A 20271-nucleotide genomic window follows, 5' to 3' on the forward strand; every position below is an offset into this window, starting at 1 on the left:
TTACTCATTACAGCTGATGTAAGAGTACAATGCTTGTCAATCTAGTAGAGAAGTTTTGCTTGTATTCACAGTTGAGATGAAATTATCCAAAGCATAGTGGTGTGCATCACTGTCTGTGCAGGCATGCATGCTCCAGCAAACTCTCTCTCTCTCTCTCTCTCTCTCTCTCTCTCTCTCTCTCTCTCTCTCTCTCTCTCTCGCTCTCTCTTCCCCTTTGTGCCAGGGATTAGCAGTAGCCTTTCCAGAACCCCATCACGTCTCCTTTCTGCCTACATGTCCGCACTGCTTGGCCTTTCTCTCTAAACGAGGCTCCATGCCTCATTCTGACCCTTCACAGGCTGCGTGCCCATGGATAAAGGGAAAAAATTACACTGAAATGAGCCTGAAAACATGCTCAAGCACCCCTCCACAAAGCCAGCCATCTGTAATCTTCTACTTGGCATTGTTAGACACTGTAGCACCCACTCTATTCATCTCTCTCTCTTTTTTTTTTTGTCTCCCTCGTGTTGTTTTCACAACACCACACTGAGTGCATTTAAATGCATTCCACTCGTGGCTCGGTTTCACACTGGTCTTTTTGCTGGAGGTTGGAGTAAGTTGTTTGAATAGCTGTCATCCTCCAAGAGAAGTGCAGAAAATGTTCACATCAGTCTCTCTCTACACCAGCGAGTGTCTGTAAGTTGGGGGATTTTTCAAGGACACGCAGAGCAGTATTCATATTCATGCGTGGTGATCAAATGTAAACGATTACCCATAGGATTATGGCAGCAGCAACATTTCCTCTCACTCCCAGATTTTAGGTCCCGTTTTTAGAACACTTTTTTCCTGGCTGTGCAGGACCACAGTTTGAACATCAAAGCCAGAGCGTCAGTGGGTTTTGGCTCAGTAATGCAGCAAGAGCCGTTATGATTTTGTAGAATACAGCTCATCTTCCCTGACTCAGAACTGTCCTTCTGTAATTACTGCTGCATTTGCTATTTGATTTTTAGCATTTCCGAAGAATGCCTTCAAGTGTACAATATAGGACACTGAACTTGACTGTAAAAGCAACATACAATGATATTTTTGCTATATTGTAGACATATAGTACACATCTTCCAAGGAACATAAAAAAAGCTATTTAGAGCAACACAACTTCCAAGCTGCTTTGACCCTGGAACACAAATGCATATACACACAGACTGGAACAACATTCATGTCACTGGTGGCAGGAATATATAATGATGGGACTGCACTGTATTTGGGGCTTTAATGATTGATAAAACAGCTGAATACAAGCTGACGATTCATTATTTATTGATTTGTCCTTGTTCAGTGAGCCTGTCTTGATTGCCTCTTCCTCTGTGACAAAACAGTCAATGCCTTACTCTGCTCCAGCAACAAATCAATGACAATCTCCCTGATCAAAGAGTGGGACACATCCCTAAAACAACATCAGGCTACGTATAAAATATTTAGATGGCGCAGAGGAAGACAGTAGAGCAAGAACAGAGCAAAACGAGAGCTGCAGGAAGCACTGCAGGAAGAACATAGAGGGAGAGGAACGAGATGACTCCCACTCAGCAACCTTCTCTTCTTGGTGGTGTTTGATGTGGGCTCCTATATGCTTTTTTAAATAGGTTTCTCTTACTGTCTGTTACGCTCTACTTTTTCTCCACTGTTCCATTTGATCATATTTCCCTCCTCCTCATCTCTCTCACAAATGTTAGACATCTGTCCATCCCATAAGTCATCCTGGCCCAAATATGACTCTCATGCTCAGTGTCTGGTGTGATGGCTCACAAAACTCAACGTTCTTTTTCTTTTTTTTCCTCTTTTAGATTTAGTCCTGTGCTTTTTTTTTTTAATAGCACACTCAAATTAGAGTTTTCAGAGGATGATAAGCTGGTGATTTATTTTTCTGCACAAAGTCTGGTTTGCACATCAAAAAAGGAATGCTATTAGATGTTCTTTACAAATAAGAAGCTTATTAATAATGTAGCAGAGCTGAGCCAGTGTTAGCATGTTGCATTCAGGCTATGCTTTCATCTGTGATGAGACACTGTTACACTAGAGCTGTTTGCTCCCTGACTGTGGAAAACAATGAATCATTTCAAACACATATGTAATTAACATGAAATTAATTCCATTGTGAAAAAGAACGAGTTAGAAGTGTTAATCCTGAGTATTATCTACTTTAACTTCAACACAGTGACATGTGGAAACTTGATTGTGAGAAAAATAGCATCTCACATATTTGAACTGCACTAGAAGAAGCGAAACTTAAACCATTTTGTTTAAAAGATAATCCAGCAGTTGAAGGTAAGCCAGTGGCATGCCTTTTGAGAAAGATGCCATTTAAAATAAAGCTTAGCCCAGTGGCTAACAAAGGCTGTTATTCAGCTCCGACACAGCGGTAGAGGAAGAACAGCCAGTGACTCAAAGATGCCGATCCAGCTGGGTTACCTGCTAAATAAAACATCGGCTGACCCAGCAAGATTATCTGCTAAACACTTGTTGCACTGCCATTTTAACTATACTTATTCAGTCTACCCCAGAACTGGTGCTGTGTTTCCAGAATACCACTGACCCAATTATTAAAGTTTAGTTTGGTAAGAGAGCATGAAGATGAATTGTCTGAGGTTTTTATTTTTCCAATGTGCAGTGGAGCCATAAAATGCCATTTTTGAGGAGACTACATTCTCCCCACAACCTCCCAAAATGACAGCGCTGGTTTTGGAAACAGGACGAGAGAAATGCTGGGCTTGGAGTCATGAGGACTGTACGGTTAAAAGCATTGTGGTTATTAAAGTGAATGGGTTTTTTGCAAGTTATGTAAGGAAATGTTAACTTACTGAAGCAGGCTGCAGACAAAAAGTGACTTAGCAACCAAATTGTTACCAGAGTAGATATACTTTTTATGTTGTTTATGCTGGAATCAGTTAGACTTAGGGAAAGTAAACTACAACATAGTTAAATTACGCAGAAATAAATATTAAAGACCATCAGCTACTGCCAACATGTACCACCATGAGTAACTGTTAGCAGCTGGTATGCTAGGTATTGGCACAGGAATTGTCTTGTTAGTGTTTGCATTCATCTTAATTTCAGTGATTGTCAACTTGAATGTTGTACTGGAATTGTGAAACCCACCTCAGACAATGGAAAATAAAACACAGAGCAGCACTTACAGCACATGAATACACTGAACAGTTGTTGCTAGAAAAAGAGGGATCAAATAATGTATTTTATGATATTCTTAACGATTAACAATCTGAATTTATAATTGTTTACAAACGTATTTAAACAAGATGTAAAATGTAGCGTGACAGTTGAAATGAATCTCATTTGAGAAGCACTTCTATGAACCGATGCATCACTCAGAAGCTGATGAATGAAAATGTGCTCCACAATAATGATGTCCCAGTGAGAGTTTCAGCGGGGAGAGAGAAACAGCTGCTTGGTTGAAAGCCATTGTTGCTGCCTCTGACTGTCTGGGTGAACCACAGAAATAGGCGAGATGTGCACATTCTGCAGCGTGGGTAAATACAGCAACACTCTGTTTGTGCAGCCTGATTAGGCTGCTGTTTGTTTCAAGGAAGTCCTCAGCACATGACTGACACATCAGATTGTCGAAAGGAACATAGTAGGACAGAGGAACTTTATGCTTTCAGGGTGTGTTTTTAGAAGTTCCCATGCAGTACGTGCTAAATTCCAAAGTGTGGATACATAGTATTTGAGTGGGTGATGCTGAAATGATTTGTGATTTTAAAAGCCAGTTTAGCTTTAAATCTGCTCTCCCACCCGACTCCTCAAGGTCATCCTGTTCTATGACAGACTAACAAATAAGGCAGTGGATTTTTTCAGCACTATTAAAAATGTTGATACTGAAAGCTAAAGTCGGAATAATTCTCCACATATCTAGATCAATGCTGTCACTGCTTGTTGTATGTCATAGTTGTTTGCTTTGTCAGTACACTGACAAAAAATGAAGGCCAGCTCGGCAGCAGAGTGGGTTATTAGTGTAGCAGCCAGGCCAAAGATGACACTATCATGAAAGGGTTACCGCAGTTCTGCTGCTGTGTGGCTGAATTCAGCAGAGTTAACAGATTTTGAGCCTGACTTTGAGCCAACTCTCTAAAGTTGGAGGTTCTTAGTTAAAAGGCGAGCCCTGTCCTCTGAGTACAGATGCTACAGAGAGCCTTGGAGCTGATAATTAAAAGTGCATCAGACTGAGGAAAAAAAAGTCGACAGTCATTAAGGTGAGAGGTTTGGCCTTATTGAGCAGTCTACATAGGGACTGAGACCCGGCCGTAGCTGGCGCCGCATTACAGAGACAGTTGGTTATGAGCCACAAGTGCACAGCACAGTCCAAGTTCATTAAATCACTGAGTCCCTCTCATTAATTTCACAATGCTAAACTTGTAATGTAATTTAGTGCAAATGTCAAATTTAAGTGCCATGTGCGGCCACAGCTCACTCATACATATGGTGCAGGTTGATTCACCTACTACTCTAAGACAGCTCTGTTTTTCCTTTTTTCTCTTACATTTTCTGTTTCTTATGATTTGTATCATTTTGTTACTGTTTTTATGTACAGTTTTTTTCAAAAACTCTCATAAACTAATCTTCATTTCCAATGAAAAGAAAGCTGTGGGGGTCTTGTGATTTAGTCCCTAAAGGTTATTCATCATGTGAAGTAGTACCAAAAAAACTGATGTCACAACATTGCATCCTGTAAATATATGCCCATAAATTTGGTCACTATTTCTCTCATTTCTTACTGTGTATTAGAACCCACAGTTATTTTCAAGACAAGACTGGGGGAAAGGCATGTATCTCCTTTTTCTTCCTCTTGGATTTCAGCATTTTCTCTACAAATAAAACCTTAAACAAACCGTTCTCTGTGATTAAATTGGGACCCACCTAATGTCAGTCTTAATCCTGTCAGACCAGCTCAACAGCACAGGATGATTCAACCTGCTAAATGAAGTCTGCTATAGTCTCCGTTCCTGGAATGAGATAATAGCACAGAAAATAAATGTTGTAAAAGAGAAAAGGGAATGCAGGAAATTAATGAAATTTCTAATCAAGAGAAAATTGCCCTCTTAGAATGAATGGAAACAACATACATTTAGTGCAGGTCCTTTCTTTTAAAAACAGTGTGCCTTGTGTTGCAGGCATGCTGAAGTACAAAATATAGTGGTGTTTAGAAAAAAAAAAAAGAAGACCTGGTGCTTGCCTCATGCTGGGAAAAATGCTGATGGTTGACGTACAATGTTTGTATTCTGTTGCAAGTGAGGTCATACCAGGAAACGGGGCGAGGATGTGTGAGAGTTTCCCTGGGAATACAAAGTGGCTCCTGTGTGTTGTGGCGTAGCTGATAATAAGCTAAGATGTATGTGTGCTGAGCTAATTGTGGAAGAGGCAACGCCCTTTCCCATAAAACGGTCGCCTCAAGACTTAAAAAGTTTTGTTTCCCAAGAACTTCTCTCCTAAATAAATTCTAGCTGAACTCTTCTGACACTCTGACATCCAAAACAAAGATGGAGAATATTTATTATCTGATATCAACCATATTTTATGTCGGTGGTGAAGAAAATAATTCACAAAAGTGCTTATCTTGAGGAATATTGATAATGCTTGTAGCTTTTGGTCTGTGCTGTTCCATCAAAGCCCTGACAGTTAATTTACTCTCTTTATTTGTGAAATGCAAGATACCCCACCGGCAGCTGAGTTGACCGAGCACAGCGACAGCCTCTGTTCAGGCAGGATAATTGAATATAGTGAACCAGTCATCACTCTTGTCCTTTGTGTTTTATTTGAGCCAAACAGTGTCAGCGGTGTTCAAAACTCATTAGCCTGTGTACATTGCACTGCTGACATTTATCTGTGCGTGATACTCCCCATTTGGCATATTAATAGTTGATTCATGACGGCCAAGAAATGGGAGCCATTTTGAGTTGATCAAGGCAGATAAGGTGTTGGTGGAATATTTAATAGCATTTGTCATGTATTAAGTGGGTTTGTAACCAGAAAGCAGTCACCTGCAGCCCCTAGGCCAGTGAAAACACTGTGGTAGGGCAAAGTGAAGGACAGCTAATGTCAACATGCATTTGAGCAATTTGTTCTGTTGTTCTGTAGCCAACAGTAGAGGACTGTGTCTGTTCTGCACGGATCCCATTGACCACCTGCAGGAAACTGTGGTTGGGAGTATACTGTCAAAGAAACAGGGGGCTCAGCTGACTTTTCTTGAACATGTTAAGGTAAAAATGAAAATATATCACAGATCTGGGGTTATAAATCAATAAAAATGACACTGGGTTGGTTTGTTAACTAGTTTCTCCTGATTGAGCTGGGCTTCTCTGTGCTTAGTCCTTTAAAACAAGACTAGGTCAAAACCTCATAAATGGCTGCACCACATATGGTCAGTGGGAGAAATTGAGGATGTAGTTCAAATACTGAAAATCACCATAAACTTAAAGACAACGGCTATGCTCAGATTTTAGCTATATTTACTTGTAAAATGATCACTCGGAGAGAAAGTTAGAAGCTCATTCATGTCTACGTCAGCTGCTGTGTGGTCAGTTGAATGAGATGTGAGATTAAGAGAGAGGTGTGTCTGCAGAGGGAAAGCCCGACTTTGCACTCATGGGGCAATATTGGCAACTCTCTTCAACGGAAAGTAGCTAAGGTTTGTACAAAATGTTGCTAGATGTCGCTAGGTGCTTTCATGAAAGTTGCTAAAGGGGTCTGAAATGGCATCACTGTCTGTTAGTACTCCCTGATGATGTAGTAGAAACAATTTTCTCCAATTCGTTCTGAAAGAGCAGTGGCCAATGGGGAAACTCCAAGATTCAGCCAGCCAACCAGTGATATAACCTCATCATTCAGTCAGTCATTCAGTCAGGGGCTGGCCCCTCTGTTGCAGTCCAGCCAAAAATACTTTAATCATGAACTGTATAAATAAACTTGACTTGATGTGATAAAAATGTTGACATGCACACTTATCAGGGACATAGAGAGACACACTCTTGAAATTTTATGGTAACGTCTGATCTATTTGCCAAACCAATTTGTGGACAGAAAGGCCCTTCATCAAAGGCTTGTTGCTGCTCAACACATGTTGCTCACACAAGGTTAGCTTTATCTCCTCGCAATAATAACCTGCATCCAACATCCATCTTCTGACACTAGTTTTATTTTTGAAGCAGTATCTCTGCCAGACTGCAAGTGAAGTTGGAGAAATTCAGATATAACCTGTGAGCAAATGACAGGAAACACAAAATGTGTTATTTTTATCAGCTCACTTATTGCATTTAGTACCATTTGTATTACTGTTCTGTATATCTGCTCTTTTAACCTCATGAATCCCTTCACTTTTTGTCTCATGCTACGTTCCCAATTATCCCAATCATCTACTTTTTTCTGTTAGATTTTTCTCAGCAGGAAAATGACAGAAGTAAATAAATCAACAAGCCGAGCTGGGTGTTCTCATCAAAGCAAAATCACTGTCTGTCTCTTACCAGAGTACATTTCCTCCCTGCAAGGGAGCAACAAAATTCCTGAGTTATTTTTATTCACAGGTTGGGGTATTTTTTTTTTTCCTCTGGGTGTCCTCCTGATTATCTTCCTTTTCTGGCTCCCACAGGAAAAAATGGTGGGTTGATTCCATATTTTTTCTCAGCAGCAGTTGAAAACTAAAGTGAAAGGGGAAGTGAAAAGAAAGAAGGAAAAGGGAGAGGTGAGCAAGCGAGGAAGGCATTTTGTTATGCTGTTCACAGGTGGATGACAAACCTGTTTCCAAGTTACACACAGTATTTTCCTATGAAGTGAGAGGGACCTCTGTGGCATTATCCGGCCCTATCGATGGATGAATGTGCTGACCTCTGCTTTTCACTGCCACACCTGTTTCTATTCAGAGAAGCCAAATGTTCCACTCAGAGTAAAGAGTTTCCTCTAGTAAAAACATTGTGAAGATTAAAGGATAGTAAACCCAACACTGAAATTGTTAGTTAAATGTCATTAATCCACCCAGACAATATGTTTTGTGGCTAACGTCTTTGTGTCCCCCAGTTGTTTGTGGGGGAAAAAATGTATCTAGGAATTCAAGGTGCATTACCAGAATCTGTTAATAAGAGTGTCCAGTGTTTGAATGTCAGTTGACCCCAGGGCTTTATTTTGACATCAGACCCTTTTATGGGTTTCTTATTAGAGATGAAGCTGTGTACTATAATTTGTAATTTAGTTGTAAAAAAGGTTCAGTCATAATACTCAGAAGCAAAACTAAAGCTATGAACTGTTTGATTTGTAGGAAAACATGTTCTTCTAGTCCATGTTGTCTGTTGTAACATATCTTGTACATTACTGAGTTGTCACATTTTCTGTTTACGACAGAAAATTACAATAATCAAATAGACCATTCTCAGTTGTCATTATGTAGCAGTAGCAGATGGTTAATATCTCCTGGTACAGACACTAATCTCACATTTACATTTAGAAATGAGGCATTAACTGACACAAACATCCAAAGCGAGTGAAAATGAGTGCGGTGCCAGTGATTACTTTTTATCAGAAGAATGTTTATCTGAAATCTAGAGCTCTGGATAGAAAATCAATGAAAAAAACATTATTAATAAAAGCCAGTAATTGTGTACAGTTTGAATACTTAAAACCATCATATCTTTCATATCCATTAGTAGAAGTATTGAAAAATGTGCATTTTTCATGGTTTCTACATACCGAGTATTTGAATAAGGGGCTTGAGTATCCTGCATTACTACAATATTCAGATTGGCTTGGTTTCACAATAAGAGTGTTTCTGTAGATGGTTAAGAAAACTAAAAGTGCTTGAAATGGATTTGAATGAAAATGTTTTGGCTCTCTTTCTACTTCTCTCTTTTGTATGTGATAAGGTGACTACTTACTTACTTGGCATTCAGAGGAGATGAAACTGGTTGCAGTCCATTGACAGGCCTGTTCTCCTTTTATTGTCTCTTATTAGACAATCATTATGGTGAGTCATGGCACATTGATGTGCATCAGTGATTAAGAGACAGTGATGGTGGACGACAGAGAGAGGAGAGAGTGGTAGCAAGCAACAACTTTGTTCATAATTAACCACGGTTTTGTCAACGCACCTCATGTTAATTAGTTAATATGCTAAATAATGAGCTGTATTGAAAATTAATGAATGCTTTCAGAGTGATTGATGTTTAACCATAATTCATTATTCAATGTGCAGCAAATAAACCTAATTGAAAAACGTGAATGAAGTGATCACGCAAATGTACCCTGTTTATTGTCAGAAAAACCTCCGGCTCTGACTCTCATTGTTTTAGTGCCACAAAGACCATGAAACGAATTCAAAACGCAGCATAACATTTAAATCACAATCTTTAAAATCATAAATAACAGTAAATCGTATAATTTACCAAAGCAGACGTATTTTAATAAAGCCAACTGTTTTTGGTTTTATCATGTTAACTTTGTGTGTTTTACTGAATTCAGTCCATTGAGGGTTTTTTTTTTCCCATTCCAAGCAACATTAAAGCACAGCATGCACAAGCATTAAAAAGCACAAGCGAAGCAAACATTTTCTTAGTTTTTCCTAAATACTACAAAATCCACAGTATCCAGGCACTAAGCTTTGAAGTCTGGAGGTATTTTCAATACAGCTGCTCGGCACAGTCTTTCTTGCCAAGTCTTCGTCTCTGTCAGTTGTGGATGACTCACTGGAATCCCTCCTGAACCGGCTGGGAACAATAGCTTATTAGGAACCAAATGATGGGCCATGTGTTCTGTTTTCTCAGATTACTTCACACTGACAAAAAAGTAACACTGCACCTGGCTGGCCCTCAAGTAAACAATGCACTGATTGTCCATAGTGGCACTTCTCCTGTCGACTGCCTCCTGTTGCCTCTGTTTGGCTGCCTTCGTTATTTAACTTTAGGCTCTCTGAGGCCTGATCTCACTTGAGATGCTGTTATTCCTAATATAAAATTTGAGACATTCTGTGAAGAGTGACGTACCAGAACTGGTGAATAATCAGTTCAGGGTTGTTAATAAATTTCTCATAAAGTTGCGTCAAGTGCACACATTATTAAAACTAAGACCACAGCAGAAAAGAACCTATGGATATGGAAGTGACTGGCTGTGACATCACATTTTTCAGGATCACGGTTTTATCCCAAATTAAGTTGAACAAAACTATAGTTTTTTAAATGTATTTTTAATTATGAATGACTTGTTCTTAGATCGTAAGCAACATGACAGTTATTATACGTTACTCCATATGGCTGTATTGGCTTAGCTGTTGGAGGGATTATTTATGGAATCCCGACTTCACCTACAATGTAACACCCGGTGTGTGCGTGTGAGTGTATGCGTGCATGTGCCATCACGTGCATGTTCATCATGTGCATCTGTCTCGGACTATTACTAGTCATTGCGGCCATCTGCAGCCTGCTGTGAAATTATTGTTTTGACTCAAACACGGAGTTTCATGCTAATCTGACTTGTTTTCTCATTGTCTTCTCTCCACCCCCTCCCCTTCTCTCCTCTTTTTGCTGATTTGCCCCTTACTTCATCCTCATCTTCTTCTTTCAGATCCCTCCCTTTCTCTCATCACCTCTCTCGGCCTCCTCTTCTCTCTCTCTCTCTCTCTCTCTCTCTCTCTCTCTCTCTCACTGTCTCCCTCTCCAGTCCATCAACGTCCACAGTGGTGCTGCTCTTTGCTAACTAGGCTGCCTCCAAGCCCACAGGTACGTCCCCTCCCCCTCCTCCACTTCATGCTCTATTTTTAACTCCACTCTGCAGGATCCTTCCCCATGATTCTCCCTCTCCAACCCCATCTCGCATCTCTGTCAGCACCTCTTTGCCATTCCAGCCAAGTGGTAGGAGACTGTAGACCAATACCTGTTCATTAATTTATGCCCATGCTTGCTTTTTTCCTTTTTTTTTTGTTGATGCTTCCTCGACTTCATTTTGAACATCTACAAGAAGTGAGGCAGCACACTCTTAGTATCCTTAACTGCATTAGATGCTTCTGTGCGCTGGAGACCTATCATACACTTCTTTTTTTTTTTTTTTACATCATATTAAATCTATGAAATAAGTGTATTAGATAGGAATCGTGTAAAATGACACGAGGAATTAGTGGGGTGAGAGGAGGTAGAGAACAAGAAGGACATGATCAAGCTCTTGATCAGGACTCAAACGCCCAATATTACAAGTACATGTAGTGAAGCAAACCCTGCTGAGAGCCGCATTGACTTAAAATACTGGTTAACACGTGTTTTATCAGCGGATACGTTCATTCATGTCTAAAATGGTTTGCTTTGTTAAGCTGCCACCTTGCCTTGCATGGAGCCTGGCAGCCATCTAAGCCCTCCTGCTGAGTGGGAACATAATGCACTTGTTGGATTGTATAGCTGAAGTCCAGGGCCTCATCAGCTCCCCTCCTCAACCTCTTGTCTTTTAGGACCACGAGATTGGCTTTTCCCATTGCATATCCTCCTGACAAGAGCTTACAGCACGTAACCTCTCACGGATGAGTACCACGCTGTAGAAGCTCTGTGTATGTGTGTGTGTGTGTGTGGAAGAAGCATGTTGACTTTATTATATACAGGTTGAGTGGGTTTGCAGGTCTCTCATGTAAACAGTTGCTGGAGTTCTCTACTCTCCTGTTGTGGTAAAGAATAGCCTTAAATGGATTGATCTGTTTGCACTGATAGCCAGGCATTTGTCTTGTGACTTTTTCTCTCTTCCTGTAGAGACTGTTTAAAACCATTTATTTTAAGAAAATTTGATTTTTTTTTTTGCAAAAATGTCTCAAAATATCTTTATTATAGAGGATCTCTTTATTCTCATTGCAAACAAAATGTCTCATTTGCATAACGGAGCTAATAGTTGCACAGCTCTATCTGTAATAAGAAGGCTTCCAGATTTTTTTAATCTTATCCCGTCAGAGGGTAATAGACATAGTGTTCGTTATGCTTTGCAATACTGATTCTCAGTGATATACTGTCTGTTTATTAGTTTATACCTTAAGGCTTGTAAGGCTTAATGGAGGACTACAAAAACAATATATTATTCTTATGAACTAGTGGTTTGGTTCCCATGGCTACACTGTTTGTCTTTGATGTGAAGCATTTACGTTTAATTTGTACTTGATCAGGCTTGTTTTTGATACAAAAGGGAGGAGGGACACACAGGAAAAAAAAAGAGTATAAAAAAGGCCAGATTGAGGATCATTTAAAAATCGTTGAAGCCAGCCTTTTGCCTATTGGTATGCATTGTTTGGTTTTAATGATGGCCTCTTAAGTAGAGATTACACTTTAAATACCCGCTGACTTAAAAGACGAATCTCCACCAGACAATTGAGAGGGCCGGCCTTTTCTGAGGTAAACAACATTTTGTCAGTCTTAACCACACAGTCTGACTCGTTAATGATCCTTGTCTGTAGTCCCAGACATGGCATTAAGGACTAAGGACAGACCTGCCTTGCAGCATTCCTGCCTGATTTTCCCATGCAGAACCTGCACAGGTAGACAGCTGTGAGAGAATCCATTTGTCAAACTCACAGTCCTTCACGGCTATAGACAGCCGCTGTCAATGAGAGGCTTTTTGAGTTATTGCATGCCTTACGAAAAAAGCATGCAGCCTGTTTTTAGCGAGAGGTTTTCAGAAGGCTTTAATGCACATAGGCACTCAAAAAATACATACATGCAAACACAAACACACACACTTCTCCCTGCCTGCCTCCTGTAGAGGCACATCACACACTCCAAGTACTCAGTCTTTGCCTGTCAAGGCAGCGCACTCTACAGCAGATGCAATAGGCCAAGCAGAGGCAAGCTGAGATAATGTAGACACTAATGCTGCCAAAGTTGTGATGTTCCATGCAGCACTGAGTCTAGGCTTTGAATGAACAGCAGTCATTTCAGTTCACTCCTATTCTTTGGCATAGTGTTTACAGTCATTTCAAACAGAAAGTTGAAATGACTGCTCCTTTCTCAGTTGGCTAAGAAAGGAGCATGTCACATCACCAAGTCCTTACCTAATAATCTGGTGCAGGATGTTTGTACTACCAATCAGGTAGAAATGTCACTCTTAAACAGATTTAAGCATTTTTTAATGATGTTTGACCAAAATGGTCTTGAACAGTGATATTTTTGGCAAAGCCGGAGACCCAAGTAGTTGTATTAGCAGGAGCTTTGTAAATTGGCTCTCTCCTATGAGCCACAAGGGTCTCTCTGTGTGTCTCATCATTCTGCTCTAATTTAGCTTCCCCCTTCCCTGCTCTCCCTCTTTTTCCTCTGATGTCGGTTTTCTCACTCATCTTCATTTCCTCCTTCTTTTCTGGGCCTGGCAAAAGCATAAATAGATTATCAATACTAGATAGGCATTTTTTTTTTTGCCCCTTTGTCTTTCCCGCTCTTTGCATTTCATTTCCATTCCTCTCTTGTTGTTTCATCCATCCTCCCTCCTCTGGTGTATGCCTTCTGACAGCCGAGGTACCCTGCAGCCTGCCTTGGCCAGGTATAGCACTAGATGAAAGGTTTGCAGCCAGAGCTCTCTTTCAAAGATGCCTTCTGCTGCATCTCTGCTCTCCATGGGCACTCTGTTGTCCCTGCCAGGCAGATGGAGAGAAAGAGGGAAAGGGAGGAAATGGGGGGGGGGGAGTGAAGGAAGGGTAACCAGAGACAAACAGCAACAGGAAGTAGAGACAGAGTGAGATCTATAAACTTGCCCTTACTCCAGATGCAAAAGTTGCACCTGGCCTCTGTAGATGATCAAAGAAGCTTGGCATCCAGGTGAGTGCAGCGAGGGGAAGCAATGTGCCCGTTCTTTCACTCTGCCTCCAGCTTGAAGCTCCGCTTATATATCCTTACTCAGTCTGGAGGCCGCCACGGGACATGAAGAAGTTTTTTGAATGTGTTCCTGACATGTTTTCATCATCCGATGTCTTGGAGTCACACTAAGGTCTGAGTGTAGCTAAAGAAGTAACATCTTGTGCCCTCAACAAAATCCATTGGACTTTATCCCTAAAGGTGAAATTTAAATGTCGTGTTCAGCTTCAGCCTCCAATCAAGTCAGGTTTGATGTACTCATATTTTCAGTCTGGATTTTTTTTATCAGTTTGCTGTAATGTGAGCAAGCACTGAAACATATGGATCAAAGAGCAGAATAAGTAACATCTTTGTCTGTTTAAAAAAAAAAAATTCTGATCTTGAGGACACTTTCTCTCAAAATACCATGTGGAGACAACATTCACTTGTTACAGCATTTTGTTTTGGGATAAAACTAATTAATTAGATGTGCCGAAGTGTCTCTAGTAAAAAATAAAGAGACTGGTTTGCTGCACAGGAAATATGTCTTGCCCGTCCTCCATAATGTAACAGAGTATGTCATTCTACTCTAGATAGTCTCAGGCCTCAGCTTCCAAACTGTTTTACAAACCGTTAGCAGACCATATCAAAACAGCAAATCCAAACAGACATTTATTAGCTTCTGTCAGAAAACTCATTGCCTGGGAATAATTGAAAACTTTAAGCGTAAAAGAGATATTGCATTTGCCATCAGAATGCAAACGAACTGTTTCTTTAAAATAACTATCCCTGAAAACCTTCTCCTTTGTGATTGCAGGAAAGACAGGCTGGCTATATGGTTTACTCACATAAATCCTATCTGAAGACAAGCTAGATAATGCACTGTAGGTCTGAGCTCAGAGATTTAGCCTCTGGATGCTGCAGTGACAGAGGGGAGGCAGTGCAGGCAGTAAAAAAATTGACAGTTGGTCATTACGAAAGACGCAGGTGGGCCAAAAATCAATCACGCCGAGACTGGCCTGGACTCTGACAGATGCCTGACATCTGCTTGATGAAGAGCTCTGCTGTTCCTCTGAGTGAGGAGGAGGAGGAGGTGGAGGAGGAGGAGAGGGGGGGGTGATTGGGGAAAGAGGAGCGAGGGAATTAGGATGAGCCGAGCGATAAGCAAGAGGCATGGGGGAAGAGCTGCAGAGGAGGAGGTGTGAGGACCATAATGAACAAATGAATCGGAGAATCAGCAGGAAAGAACCCAATGGTTGAGATACTGTATAAATAGATATTGGATAAAAGTTAGGGAGGAGAACATTATTTCGCGGAGTAGAGGGAGAAAAGGAGATCAAGACAAAAGGGGAAGAAAAGATAAAGGAGGGCAGGCCAGGAGAACAAGGCTTGAGAAATCTTTGCCAACACCTGAAGTCATTTGATGTGGCTACAGCTACCTTAACAGCACCTTAACATCACTGCGTGTGCTTTTTAGGGCAGGTCAGAGTCTGTGTTTTGACAACACCTTTACTTTATAGACTATTTCATGGTGTCTGCTCTAACAGTATGAGAAAGTATTTCAAGTGTGAAATGCCACTGCATTATTGGCCCACACTCAATAACTGGGGGGCACTTGATTTCATTTTTTTTTTTTTGGTCAATTTTGTACTTATTTAAAAAATGTATATATCGAGGGAAATTCTCTACTCCTGAATCACGTCTGGGTTGTAAATGCAGTCTTAAAGGTCGGCCAAAGTCCAATGAGATTCATTTCAAACACGCTCTGCTGCTGTAACAGTTTCTAGTGAATTTACTGAGAAATAAAAGGCATTTTGTTTTGTCCTAGCTTTGTCTGCTGTGGCTTATGTGTGAAATTAAGGCTCTGCAATTGGTAGCATACGCATGTATTTGTAGTCTTTCTGTCATTTTAACTAGTACCTGTGTCTGGAGTCTTGGTAGCACAGTACAAAACATGTCCCTGCAGATGCTAATATCCTCTGTTGCACTCTGTATCTCAGCAGATTGAGAATCAGATTGCATTGTTGAGCTTGTGTCTGTGTGGCGCCCCTTTCTTTTCTGTACTACAATGAAATGAAATTGCAGCCAAAGACAGAAATGGAGGGGAACGAAGTGTCACAACAAGCAACAATCCTGTGGCAAATGAGTAAACATGTTTATGGCGCATTAGGAGTTCTTATCCATTGCAGCAATGTCAGATGGAATATAGCACAGGAAGGCCGTCAAACAACATATGAGCAAACAACGAGAGGTGTTAAATTAGTGTTTGGGCTATCAGAGTAGAACAGAAAAGGATTTACCTACTGTAGCCTTGCTACTTCTGCACAGTCATGGTGCCTGTGTCCTGGCACAACATCATACCAAACAGCTTCTTCTTCTGTGCTTTCTCAGGGATCTCTGATTAGCAGTTAAAGTGCAAAATTTTTAATTCTGACAGTCATCTAAATGACTTGTCTGCACACATTCCGTACTGTCTTCCAAAGAGCCCCCAGTCATTTCAGCACACCCTCCTCTCAAAGCTCCTTATGCTCAAATGATAGAAACCACACCCTTACCTGGTAGATACTCAGTATAGCCAAAAACGAGGTGTTCGGGTCAAGCTGAATTATTTTTGGCTTCACACATACAGCTTAATGTGCATGTCAAGAGAAGAATGTCTCAAACCCAAAGTTGCCTGACATCTCTTTAAAAAGTCGTGAGGTCATTTGCTGCTGAACCAAGAATTATGCAATTTAAAGAAGGCGAGTAGAACATGCAATCAGTGCTGAATATGAATAATAAATTGAGTGAAAGATTGTGCAGATTTTCAGTTGCTTATCCCTGTGGTCTAACATATGCATAAATCATGCTTCCACGACTACTACTGCTACTACTACTATATGTTGCTGTAGATACTTTCTTGTTGGCTCTTCTCTTCTCAAATCCACTCGACGTGAGCATCACTTTGATTTTTACGATGTGTATTAATGGTCATCATGTACTAGATAGTTCTTCGCTGAATGAAGGACAGGAAAGGCCAGAGAGAAGAGGGTATTGATCAAATACAGTTTCCACTGTGATCAGGATACAACCATTGTGTTGTGGGCACATGTTCTATAGCCAATGATGATAAATATGTTTAAGAAGTATAAGTTGCTCTTTCACAGAAATCCATCAGATGATATGATATCATCTTCATGTGCCATACGGTGTAACATAAGTTGTTGCTGTTTGTTGTAATATGCTGCTACTTTTTCATTTTGCCATCCCCCTGTGTATGTTATTGCACAATGTGTGTGAGTGCTGCATACCTAGTGCACAGTACACTGTAGGGTCTTTACTACACATGTTGCTTGTTCCATACTGTCTCTTAATCTCTATTTCTCCTCTATAGGATACTTAGTTTATCTTTTGAGGCATTCTGTATCTCCTGTTCTTCCTTCTACCAACATCTCTGTCCTCTACCTCTCTCCTTTCATCTCCTGCTTTAATCAAGCATCTGATCATAGGCCCAGGAGAGCGAGGGATAATGAGATTAGGCCTGTACATGTTTACACATTCTGATTTACATTGAGCTTTCCCTGTCTTTCTCTGTCTGACCCATATTTCTCCATATCCCTCCTCCGTATTTTTGCTTTTTATGTCTCCGGTCTCCCTCTCAGGCTCTCTACCTTTCCCACTTCTATTTCCTGCCTTTTGCTGCAGTTTGCAGCATGGATGCACACACATTGTTAACCAATATCCAGTAACGTTATCCACTCTACGCTAGTGAGGCTTTAATTCGAAGACTGTGGTGCCAGATCTAATTCTTTCAGTTCAGCTGATGTCAGTCTCATTGTTTGGCCTGTTTTGCATGGGACTGCAGTTGTATTGTGGGTTATGTAATAAACATTCACTGTGAGACTACGTGGTAAAAGCAGTGCCATTAGGAAAGTGTGCGTGTGACTGTAGGTGCATGTGATCCTGTGTGAACACTTGCTCTATGTACAGTGACTGATCGCCACATAGAGTGCTTCTCCTCCAGTCATCCGTCATTGAAACTGGCCTCGGTGCAGCCTCCCTTCATGTCACCTGATAGTCTGAGAATCAGAGAACCGCTCAGTTTCAACGTAGCAGAGCAATGTGTTATTGAGGCTACTAATACAATGTGCAGAATCCCAGGTTTTAAGCGGCCAAGCCTTGAGAGAAAGCATAAGGTCTTTGCCATAGGGGAAATGAAATTAAGTGCTTAGCAGGAGGGTCCTATTGATCCACTGTGACAGAGATAAGGTGAGTGAGCCAATTCCAAACATCTGTAATCCTAAACGACATCCGTGGTACCCAGGGGATGTGAGATACTCATTTTACATAATTGACCATATCTGCATAATTGACCAATACTAAGTACCACTCTAATTTGGAATGTCTTTTAAAGGCCCGATCCGTGATTCAAATGTAATCGCAAATGTAGTACCAATACCACAAACCAAAACACTAAAATCTGATATCACTCTCAATTCGACTAGACTTTTACATGTTTTTTTCTCATTTGGTTTTCTCATACAAGTTTCAATATACTAGTAATTGTAAACATAGAAGTTAAGTTAAAATTATGATCAGCTGAATAATAAAAATATGTTTTGATATCTGTTAAATGTCAATCATTTCTATTTCAATCTCCTTTTTTCTTTGCCAGTTCTGTTTTCTTATAGATAACAAGTCTGTGCTTGTAGTCTGGTTTGAATTTTTGTATGTTAGATCAAGGAATGGATGTAAGTAATTTGTGGGCTGCCATCAGATAATGTATCCTTGTACTAATTAACTCCCACATCTTGCCCTCTGCCTCTTCTGTGAAGTCTGGCTCAGACAAGCAAATGCATTGTTTTCTGTATATCTCTTGCCTCTTGCTACTCTTTTAGTGAGCCTTTTTAAATCCACCTACGCAGTTCACTAGGTCACTATAAAATAAAATACAGATATTAATGACTTTGTCACAGACATCAGCACCAAAGTAAATTAAGAGCAGGGTGGAACAGTTAAGAACTAATGTCTGTGTGTCCCCATTAGGCTATAATTGAAACTAACTGCAACACATTCACACAAGTCATCACCACGCATGTGGAAACAAACCACTCCACTAAACTGTGATACAGTCTGGTGCCAGCAGGCCACCAGTACTATGGAAAACCAAAACTCAACTTGTTGCATCTTTAGAGGAAAAAAAATAAAGCAGCTCCCGTGATCCTACAGATTGTGACAGCTGACAACGAGCTGCGTGTTCCCAAGCCAGGCAGCTACTCAAGCAGAAAACATGAACGTGGCGTTATGGAAACAAGTTTTTAAAGCTGGATTTCACTCCAGATTCCTTTTAAAGGTTTCAGACGGCCATGTTAATATCAAAGCTTGTCAGATGAAGTCACGAAAGTGTTACAGAGCTGTCATGAAACATTGGTCAGAGGTTGCTTGTTGTTGGGTAGCGCTGCTGCTGTGTTATTTTCATTTTTTAAATTTCTCTTTTATGGCTCTGTTGATCACTTCTTTCTTTGGCTGTTTCTCTTGATAAGGCAAGATCATTGCAATAACTCAAAGTTCTATGTCATGTCAGTGACACATTATAGCCTATTTCAGCAGTTTACCATAAAATATATGTACTGTACAATAAGATCCTCCCAAAATGAACAAAATGACTTTATGGTCTAAGCTTTAGTCTCTGTCAGACATCGAGCTTGTTGTGACAAATTGGTTGTGCTTGCTTTTAGTCTGCTAATCCTAATGAGCAGCCCCAAAGCCCCTAAATGCATCTAAATTCTATAATGTCATAGTATTATCTAATATAAATTATGGTGTAGACACGTTGCTGAATAGATAAGCACTGTAATTATGGCAAATAGTGTTATTTTTTTTTTAAATTATCACTATTAAAATCTCTATTTATACCTGTTAAGGTATATTCTAAAGTTAATACAGTTAGAATGATCATGCTGAATATGTTTTAGTGGAAAATGGAAAATGCATATTTTTTTTTTTTTTGTTGTTTTTTTTTTTTTTCTTACTCTCATTGGGAACAAATAAACACAGTAGTAGTCACTCCTTGGATTTGGCTCTGTGTCCATGGACAGCCTGTGCTCGGCTCCATCCTGTCTTGGTGTAGAGCCAGAGGGTGAAGAAGGCGAATGTGACTATGATAAGAAAGTGTGGGCATTTCCCCTGCTGAACACACATTCACACTCACACATACATGCGTGTGCCCACACACACACACACACAAAGAACACAGTGTTATTTCATCAGACAGGGGTCACCATGTCTTCAGTTTGATTAACACTGCCAGCTCCAATCTAGTTTTCTCATACCAGCTATAGATCAGATCCTGCCACCAATGTGACACTGAACTGACCTGTTCACTGTCTAAATACATGCACCACTACACAGCATCCGTTCTATATCTATGTCCAACTAAGTCCTGGAGGACTCCGAAATTTATGGATTCAGCCTTTTTACT

At 40.4% G+C, this 20271-nt stretch overlaps 1 protein-coding gene across 3 annotated transcripts in view; it reads left to right on the forward strand.

Annotated features, from left to right (window-relative positions):
- Window positions 1-20271, forward strand: part of mid2 (midline 2) — a 135126-nt gene that overhangs the window by 20582 nt on the left and 94273 nt on the right. For 2 of the 3 annotated variants that reach the window (XM_041047940.1, XM_041047945.1), the window contains exon 2: window positions 10684-10742. The exons of the other annotated variant lie outside the window; for it this stretch is intronic. The gene's annotated coding sequence lies outside the window, so the exon portion shown is untranslated. The remainder of the gene's footprint in view (window positions 1-10683; window positions 10743-20271) is intronic. 3 annotated transcript variants of the gene reach the window in all.

Source organism: Toxotes jaculatrix, chromosome 10 (assembly GCF_017976425.1).
Source record: "Toxotes jaculatrix isolate fToxJac2 chromosome 10, fToxJac2.pri, whole genome shotgun sequence".
Lineage (NCBI taxonomy): Eukaryota > Metazoa > Chordata > Actinopteri > Toxotidae > Toxotes > Toxotes jaculatrix.